The sequence below is a fragment of the Hemiscyllium ocellatum genome, unplaced genomic scaffold (assembly GCF_020745735.1).
Source record: "Hemiscyllium ocellatum isolate sHemOce1 unplaced genomic scaffold, sHemOce1.pat.X.cur. scaffold_495_pat_ctg1, whole genome shotgun sequence".
Lineage (NCBI taxonomy): Eukaryota > Metazoa > Chordata > Chondrichthyes > Orectolobiformes > Hemiscylliidae > Hemiscyllium > Hemiscyllium ocellatum.
The window spans coordinates 429,042-438,757 of NW_026869086.1; the positions used below are offsets into that span (position 1 = coordinate 429,042).

A 9,716-nucleotide genomic window follows, 5' to 3' on the forward strand; every position below is an offset into this window, starting at 1 on the left:
ATGGGTGAAATCATTTAGCAAAGCAAGAATCGAAATTGCAGTAATGTCAAGCAGTTCATGGTTATTTGACCAAATCATAAGCGAACATGTTTGCTCACGCACTCACAGATACATTTGTAGCTGAAAAGAGTCTGAGAAGATAGCCTCAGCTTACCATTGATTTTTATCCGGATTGATGAGCTATCATTATTTGTTGCGAAATTGATATTGTAGCCGGCACATCCAAGCAGCCGTGCGAGTCGGAGAGGAATCATGGAACCCATTTCACGTGACTTTCCATCTGTTGTCATGCAGGAGCTCAATTGGAAATGCAAGAAAATTGGGTGGCAGCGCAGCTGGTAGTGTGGCCGAGCGGTCTAAGGCGCTGGATTAAGGCTCCAGTCTCGACAGGGGCGTGGGTTGGAATCCCACCACTGCCATTTCTACTGATCAGTTGCAACGACACAGCTTGTTAAAATGCTGTTTCCATTCCCGCTGTACTTCTGTTCACAAAACAATTTGATTTGCTTCCCGGGGAATTAAATGTGTAGTGGGAAAGTGCCAAATTGTCTATGCTGTCTTGATCGTGTTCGCCTCCCGCGTGGAAAATTGCAAACAGCTCTACTGTTGCTTTATGTTCCAAGCATGTTGAGATTTTACTGGAACCGAATGGAGACTGCTATTTCAACGCTGTTGTGAAACAAAGTCCTGCGGTGAGTCGATTCATCGTTACTTGGCTTTCTGACGAATGGGAAAATCGTTCCGATGAATTTTGATGTCATATGTTATTGAATTTCTCCAATTTCCTTCGTTTCCGTCCCGGAGACACCGGAAGGGAAAGGTGATCTAATCGAGACTGTGATTGGTGAAATTCACTTTTTGTGGCCTATTCTTATTATGTTCTTTCTTTCTCTCTTTTCAGCATTGTCTGGGATATGGTGGTGCACTGAGGCTCAAGTATCATTGAAAGAGTAGTTTGGAATTGCCCTGATGTTAGTTGTGAGATTACTTTATGGCTCATGCGCTCGGAGTGTCTCACATTTAGCATTCATGCTCACTGTATCTGAAAATGCATTTGGTTTGCCAGTTTTGTTTCTGTTGCGTGTCAAATGTTTTCTGTTTTGCGATTCGTTCAATACATTACGAATTAACAGGCTTTCTGAGATAATTTCCAGCTGCAAAAACTCCTCAACTGAGAATCTGGGAAAATTTCACAGAGTATGGTCAGTCGGAGCAAAAGTAAGGAAGTCCTTCGTTTCTGCAGTGTTTCACAATACTACCTTTCCAGTGAGCAGTCGAACAGACTAAAGATTGTGCCACAGACTGCGACGGCCAGCTCGGCTAAAAAGTTATCCTTTTAAAGCCGGTGTAAGCAACACAACGTTATTGGGCTACACCGGGTGAAAACAGATACTTCGGTGTATCTCGTCCATGCATACCACACAGCCAAAATTAAACAACTCCCATGAAACAACGAGCATTTGGAAACAGAAAGGTGAAAGGTAGAATGTCTTCAACTTTCAGTGTCGGATACCACTGAGCTGCAGCAGGGGCGGCTGTGGGCTTGTTTCTGTAGCATAGTGATCAGCACGTTCACCTTCCGCAAGATAGGTTCCCGCGGTCGAAACTGTTTTGTTCTTCATCTGCAGCCTTTTACATGGACAAGAACGGAGCTTTCCTGCTTGCTTTCCCATCTGCAAACCTGCCTTCGAATTTGCTTGAACAAATCTGCTCTCGTAGTGAAATGCAATGCATTTCCATTTGATTACTGTGCAGAGCATTGTAAAGATATTCTACAAACTGCTTCTGATCATGTGCCATTCAGTTTGAGAGTGTAGTTACCGATCCTTCCACGGTGATGCGCTGGTGTCACAGTGCACCACGGATTCCTGAACTATTCTGTCTGCCAAATGTACCCCAAAGTCGTATCTGAAAGGCCTCATTTGGAAGCTGTCTGTCGTTATTCAAAGTGCGAGAATTGGCACCAGAGGTCCTGAATCATGTTTTGGAGCAGTTCGCACGTTAGTGGCTCATTCAATCAGCAACAGCAATGAAAGAAATTGCACTCTCAGAGGAAGCTCTGGACCTGTGCTTTCAAAGCTAGTATTAAGGTGCGCCCCGAGATCTAAGCCATGTTGGAATTTAAACGGAGGAATCGACAAAGAGGCTGCAGAATAACATCGCATCCTTTTGGTTTTCTTTAAATCACTGATGAGCAGGAAAATGTCAACGGGGAGAGCGACTGGGAAAGTGAGGCAGTTGCAGCTCTGGTGAAACTCCTTCTTTGTGAGTCACTCAGCAACAAGAGGCGTGAAGGTGACTCAGACGTGAGAGCTCTTCACTTCGAGAACAAAAAGCAATCAAGTGCAGTTAGCACCTCTCCCGAAGTGGGGGTGGAGTGAGATAATTACCTTTTGACTTCAGTTCCTCTGTTCAGAAACTGCCTTTTAAATTGAGGTGAACAGAAACTGCATTTCTAATAAGCACCATGGAATTTAGCAAGATTTATTGAGTCGCTTCTTGTCGATTCCCACGCAGGTGTCCAACTCAGTTGGTGTCGATGTGGCTCATGTCCAGGTGTGAACATCCCTGCAGCCAATTGCATAAAAGGCAAGGAAAGTGGCATCTCGAACTGGCCCCGAGGTCAGAGCATCCTCACAATGTGATCGGTCGTTCTCGTATTGTAATGCTACCTCCGGTGTTAGGGTGGAGAACATTCTTTGGACTCTTATTCTACAAAACAGACACAGTGACTGAAACTATGCTGCACCGTATGATGTGGAACACGGCCTGCTCAGCTTTGTGCATTTTCCCTGTAGTCCGGTGTGTATCATGTTCCGTGTAAACGTGAAAATTGTCCTGTTGAGGTCAACATGCTTGGAACGTAAAGCAGTTTGCAATTTTCCACGCTGGAGGCGAACACGATCATGACAGCAGAGACAATTTGGCACTTTCCCACTCGACACTTAATCCCCGGGGAATCACGTTTTTCTCCCATCAACGACCTGTAATCCCATTCTGACTCCGTTGTCCAGGCATTGGCCTGTGATCCCGTTTCGTGACTGTTTTCGTAGCAATATGATCTGATCCCAGCCCCATTTTGCTTACGTCGCAACAATGTGTAACTCAATCCCCACTCTGCTCCCCCAGGAATTACCTGTGAAACATTCTCCACTCTGTTCTACGACTGATGGCCTGTTAAATCATTCTGTTCCCTACCAAGAACCTGCAACCCCATTCCCAATCTGTTGTCTTGGAAACAATCTGCGAACACATCACTCCATATGTTGCCCTAACAGCAGCTTGTGTCTTCATCCCTGCTGTTTTCCACGAACAATTGCCTGTGATCTCTTCACGACAGAAGCAAAACCAAGCATCACGTAATTCAGAGACATGGAGATTGGTAGGTAGAGAGAGTGCAAGTTGGAGAGTGAGTGAAGGAAAACGGCGGAGGATGTGTAAGACCAGAAGCGAGAGCAAAGACAGCGAAACTCAAACCCAACTCTCAAACCCGGTCCCCTCCACATCCTTGAGAAACAGGACTGGGGTTAAAACTTCGCGAGAAGATTTGTAACTCGGTTGCTCGTTGTTGTGGTTCTGTTGGCCGGACTGCGAATTTTTGTTGCATACGTTTCATCCCCTGTCTATGTGACATCCTCAGTGCTTGGGAGCCTCCTGTGAAGCGCTCCTGTGATGTTTCCTCCGGAATTTATAGTGGTTTGTCTCTGCTACTTCCGGTTGTCAGTTCCAGCTGTCCTTTGCTGTGGTCGGTATATTTGATCCAGGTCGATGTGCTTATTGATTGAATCTGTGGATGAGTGCATTGCCTCTAGGAATTCCCTGGCTGATCTCTGTTTGGCTTGTCCTAGAATAGTAGTGTTGTCCCAGTCGAACTCATGTTGCTTGTCATCTGCGTGTGTAGCTGCTCAGGATAGCTGGTCGTGTCGTTTCATGGCTAATTGGTGTTCATGGATGCGGATCGTTATTTGTCTTCCTGTTTGTCCTGTGTAGTGTTTTGTGCAGTCCTTGCATGGGAGTTTGTACACTGTGTTGGTTTTGCTCATGCTGGTAATCGGGTTCTTCGTTCTGGTGAGTCGTTGTCTGAGAGTGGCTGTTGGTTTGTGTGTTGCTATGAGTCCTCGTGGTCGCAGTAATCTGGTTGTCAGTTTTGAAACATTCTTGATGTATGGTAGTGTGGCTACTCATTTGCGTTGTGGCATGTTCTCGTTCCGTTGCCTTTCCCTTAGGCATCTGTTGATGAAATTGCGGGGTTATCCGTTTTTGGTGAAAACATTGTATTGGTGTTATTCTTCCTGTTTTTGCAGTCCTGGTGTACTGAAGTGTGTTGTTGCCCTTTTGAAGTGTGTTTTGATGCAACTTATTTCGTGTGTGATGGGGTGGTTGCTTTCATAGTTCAGGACTTGGTCTGTGTGAGTGACTTTCCTGTATACCTTTGTGGTGAATTCTCTGTTCGGTGTTCTCTGTACCATCTAGGAATGGGAGTTGATTGTCCTTTTCTTCTTCTCTAGTGAATCGGATTCCTGTGAGGATGGAGTTGATGATCGGGTGTGTGTTCTCTATTTCTGTGTTTTTAATGATTACAGAGGTGCAATCCACATATCTGACCCAGAGTTGAATTTGCGGTTAGACAGTTTGTTCTAACCTTTGCATTACCGCTTCTGCTATGAGTCCAGAGATGGGTGAGCCCATTGGTGTACCGTTCATATATTTGGTTGTTGAATATGAAGCGTGTTGTGAGGCACCGGCCTAGTAGTTTAACTATGCCATCCGTGTTGAAAGATTCAACGCCCTGTTGTCTGTTCTGTATGTCCAGCAGGCTGGCTATTGTTTCTCTGGCTAGGGTTTTGTCGATAGAAGTGAACAATGCCGTTACATCGAATGAGACCATAGTTTCTTCCTTGTCTATATGGATATTTCTGATGATGTCCAAGAATTCCAGCGTTGACTGTATAGAGTGTCTGGATCCGCTGATCAGGTGTTTTTATTTCTGTTGCAGTTCTTTAGCCAGTTTGTGTGATGGTGTCCCTGGTAGTGATACTTTGGGTCTGAGTGGGATGTCTGGTTTGTGCACTTTATGTAGTCCATAAAATCTGGGGGTGTTGTTGCTTTCAGGTTTCATTCTTTGTAGGTCAAACCTGGTTATCCCTTGACAGTTTTTCCTTTGACAGTTGAAGGCTGGTTATTTTCAAGCCCTGCAGAAGGGTCACTCTTTCAAATTTTGATGTGCTGTTTCGTTGAGGTCTCTATTCAATCCCCTGTGAAAGAAGATAGAAGTGACATTGTCAGCTCAGGAAAGAAATTCACGAAAGAAAGTCTGAGAACCTTAGAGGAGAACAGATTAATTGAGCAGAAGCCAAACTCAGGGAAAAAGATTCCCCAGAACGTTCTGTCTCAAAGGTTTCCAGTGTTCAAGCACAACCGGAGAAGAGAGACTGACAGCCAGTGAGCACCTCGACCTTTGGGCCACGTGGTCTAATTTATAATGTGTTGCTTAAAACAGGATAGAGAGTGGGTCCAGGTGACAAACTAATGAGTTCTCTAGCTTCCTTCCTCCACACTTCCTCGCTTCCTGGGTTCAAAACCATATGCAACAAATTCAGAATTTACATACTTTCCACTGTTTTGTTTCCAATTGTTTATGTCCTTTATTTTCTTTCAGTTGGAAGCTGGCCCCGGCACACACTTTATTTCTCTTCTCCGGGCTTAACGGCTCTGATATTCCATTGTTCCTGTGTTCCACCCTAACTTAGAACTTTCTTTTTTTTCTTGATACAAACCACTTATTGTTAAAGCCTGTTCAATGTCTAGCATTCCCAGATCTATTGAAACCATCTTGACGTCTCTCTCTCTCTCTACCTCTGCACCCCCTCTCCCTCTCTATCTACCCCTCTCGCCCTCTGAGTTTCTGATTATTTTCCAGCGTTTTCAGGTAATCAAGGTGTGTATTTAAGATCAAGTAACTCGAAATGAAATCTGCAGCTGATAACAAGCTGTGTATCTAAACTGAGGCAAAATGCAACTTGACACAACAAACATTGCAGAACACACAGTTTAGGCACTTAGTTAGCATATTAGACCATAACATATAGGAGCAGATATTAGTCCATTCAGACCATCAAGTCGTCTATACATTTCAATCTTGCATGATACGTTTCCTCACCTCATTCTCCCGCTTCTCCTCGTATCCCTTGATTCTCAAGAACCTATCTATCTATCTCAGTCTTATACATACTCATCGGCCTGGCCTCCACAGCCTTCTGTGGCAATGAATTCCATAATCTCACCACTCATTTGATGAAGACTTTTATCCTTATCTCTGTTCTATTTGGCCTTCACTTAACTCTAAGTCTATGCCCTCAGGTCCGAGTATCTCCAACTAATGGAAACATTTTCCCAACATCCACTCTGCCCAGGACATTCAGTATTCTGCACTTTTCAGTTAGATGCCTGTTCATCTCTCCAAACTCCACCGAGAATAGAATCACATTAACCAAACAGTAAAACAACAACTAATGAAGTTAGAAGACCCCATCCAGACAACAAGCAAAACTAATACAATTTACGAAATAACGTGCAAGAACTGTAACAAACAATATATTGGACAACAGGCACAAAACTAGCCCGACGATACATGAACACCAACTATCCACAAAACGATATGACCTTCTCACTAGTATCCTTACAGATGAGGAAGGATACCACATCGACTGGAACAACACATCCATCTTAGGACGAGGCAAACAGACGCAATCGGGAATTGCAAGAAGCTTGGAATTGCAGCCAGAACACTATCAACAAACAAATCGCGTTATACCCCGTCTACCACCCCCTGAGGAAAATAACAAGAAATGACATCACCACAGGAAATAACATCACCAACCCAAAGAAACCCAAACATATAAATAGAAAACAGGAATCATGTTCACTGATTCGCCTGAGGCCCACTGAAGATTTACCAACAGAGTGATGAAACTTCTGAAATGAACCTCCCAGCTCAAGCGAGCGAACCTAACTCCACATCCATGCCTCAGTCCTGAGAACATTCTCATGAACATCCTCTGAACACGATAAAAGTGCAGTGGATTCCTCCTGAGATATGGGACACAAGACTGTCGAAAATAGTCCAATTGTAAGAATGTAGAATCTGTTTGTTTAGATATGAGAAATTGTGAGGAAACAAGTCACCAGCGGGTGTAGTTTGCAAGCCCACTCACAGCAACTATGATGTGAAATAAAACATATGAGAAAAAAAAATTGTGTGTGATAAATAAAGGATGGCAATAATCTTCAGTGATCTTAATTTTACTCGCCCAGTCTCGGCTCTTTTGTAAAGAAAGTTCAGAGAACATTAAACGATGTATCAAATATGTCCCATCGAACAAAACGAAACTTATCATGGTCTTCGATTAATTTGCAGATTCCTTAGTTCCAGTGATTTCCTGGAAAACCATCTCATTGCAAAAATTAGAGAAGGATATGGATCTTTTTGCCAGAAAATAATAAATCAATCGCTCATCTTTGTTTCATGCGTTAGAACATCCAGATTCTTCTGCACCACATTTTATTGCAGTTTCTCTCGATTTTAATAGTTTTCGGACTTTGACTCTTCCTACCGAATTCATGGCCTCACATACCCGACTGGAAGCTGCATCTGTCATTTTTTTTTCCTTACTCAGACGATCTACATACAGTATATCGCAAAGCAGATTCCCCAACCTCATCACAAGATGTCCTCCAATCTATTGTGCATCATCAGCAAAACTGGACAAATTTCACTCTGCCACTTCATCAGGTCGTTAATACAGAGAAACATCATTGAAGCCATATGCCTGACATTACTGCATTTCACGATTTACATTTTACAACTTCAAAAATTACACATGATTCGGTGGCGTGTGTTCAGTAAATAATGGACAGTCAAAGGTCATTTATTACACAACACCATGAACTCTTAACTTGTTCAACGACGTTTTATTATTTAGCCCCATATTGAGTCTCTGCTAGAAATAGAAATAGTGTTCATCTACCTGCTTCCTTGATAAAATCTTCATGTCATGTCAGCAAAAAATCTCTGGCAAATTGCCAAAGTGTGATTTTCCTTTCAACGAAAGATGTTGACTGAGTTTACAATCATCTTTTCTCAACTATCTGCTTTACTTCCGTTACTATGGTCTCCAGCATTTTCAAATTCACAGAAATGGCATTGGTGCAGATGGAAGCCATTTGGGCCATCCCGTCAGCGTCAACGTTCAATGAGATCCTGGCAGATTTGTTTTATCCTCAACTCTGAAAATGTGTTGCTGGTTAAAGCACAGCAGGTTAGGCAGCATCCAAGGAACAGGAAATTCGACGTTTCGGGCCAGAGCCCTTAATCAGGAATGAGGAGAGTGTGCCAGGCAGGCTAAGATAAAAGGTAGGGAGGAGGGACTTGGGGGAGGGGCGATGGAGATGTGATAGGTGGAAGGAGGTCAAGGTGAGGGTGATAGGCCGGAGTGGGGTGGGGGCGGAGAGGTCAGGAAGAAGATTGCAGGTTAGGAGGGCGGTGCTGATTTGAGGGAACCGACTGAGACAAAGTGGGGGGAGGGGAAATGAGGAAACTGGAGAAATCTGATTTCATTCCTTGTGGTTGGAGGGTTCCCAGGCGGAAGATGAGGCGCTCTTCCTCCAACCGTCGTGTTGTTATGTTCTGTCGATGGACGAGTCCAAGGACCTGCATGTCCTCGGTGGAGTGGGAGGGAGAGTTAAAGTGTTGAGCCACGGGGTGGTTGGGTTGGTTGGTCTGGGCGTCCCAGAGGTGTTCCCTGAAGCGTTCCTCAAGTAGGCGGCCAGTCTCCCCAATATAGAGGATGCCACATCGGGTGCAGCGGATGCAGTAGATGATGTGTGTGGAGGTGCAGGTGAATTTGTGGTGGATATGGAAGGATCCCTTGGGACCTTGGAGACAAGTAAGGGAGGAGGTGTGGGCGCAAGTTTTACATTTCCTGCGGTTGCAGGGGAAGGTGCCGGGAGTGGAGGTTGGGTTGGTGGGGGTGTGGACCTGACGAGGGAGTCGCGAAGGGAGTGGTCTTTGCGAAACGCTGATTGGGGAGGGGAGGGAAATACATCCCTGGTGATGAGGTCCGTTTCGAGGTGGACCTCCAAACCTGCACCTGCACCTCCACCTCCACACACATCATCTATTGCATCCGCTGCACCCGATGTGGCCTCCGCTATATTGGGGAGACGGGCCGTCTACTTGCGGAATGCTTCAGGGAACACCTCTGGGACGCCCGGACCAACCAACCCAACCACCCCGTGGCTCAACACTTTAACTCTCCCTCCCACTCCACCGAGGACATGCAGGTCCTTGGACTCCTCCATCGGCAGAACATAACAACACGACGGTTGGAGGAAGAGCGCCTCATCTTCCGCCTGGGAACCCTCCAACCACAAGGGATGAACTCAGATTTCTCCAGTTTCCTCATTTCCCCTCCGCCCACCTTGTCTCAGTCGGTTCCCTCAACTCAGCACCGCCCTCCCAACCTGCAATCTTCTTCTTGACCTCTCAGCCCCCACCCCACTCCGGCCTATCACCCTCACCTTGACTTCCTTCCAAATATCACATCTCCATCGCCCCTCCCCCAAGTCCCTCCTCCCTACCTTTTATCTTAGCCTGCCTAGCACACTCTCCCCATTCCTGATTAAGGGCTCTGGCCCGAAACGTCGAATTTCCTGTT

General features: G+C 45.2%; 1 non-coding gene across 1 annotated transcript; it reads left to right on the forward strand.

Moving 5' to 3' along the window:
- Positions 1-337: 337 nt before the first annotated feature.
- Positions 338-419, forward strand: trnal-aag (transfer RNA leucine (anticodon AAG)). The gene has a single exon. It is a non-coding gene; the product is annotated as a tRNA-Leu (tRNA).
- The last annotated feature ends 9,297 nt before the right edge of the window (positions 420-9,716 follow it).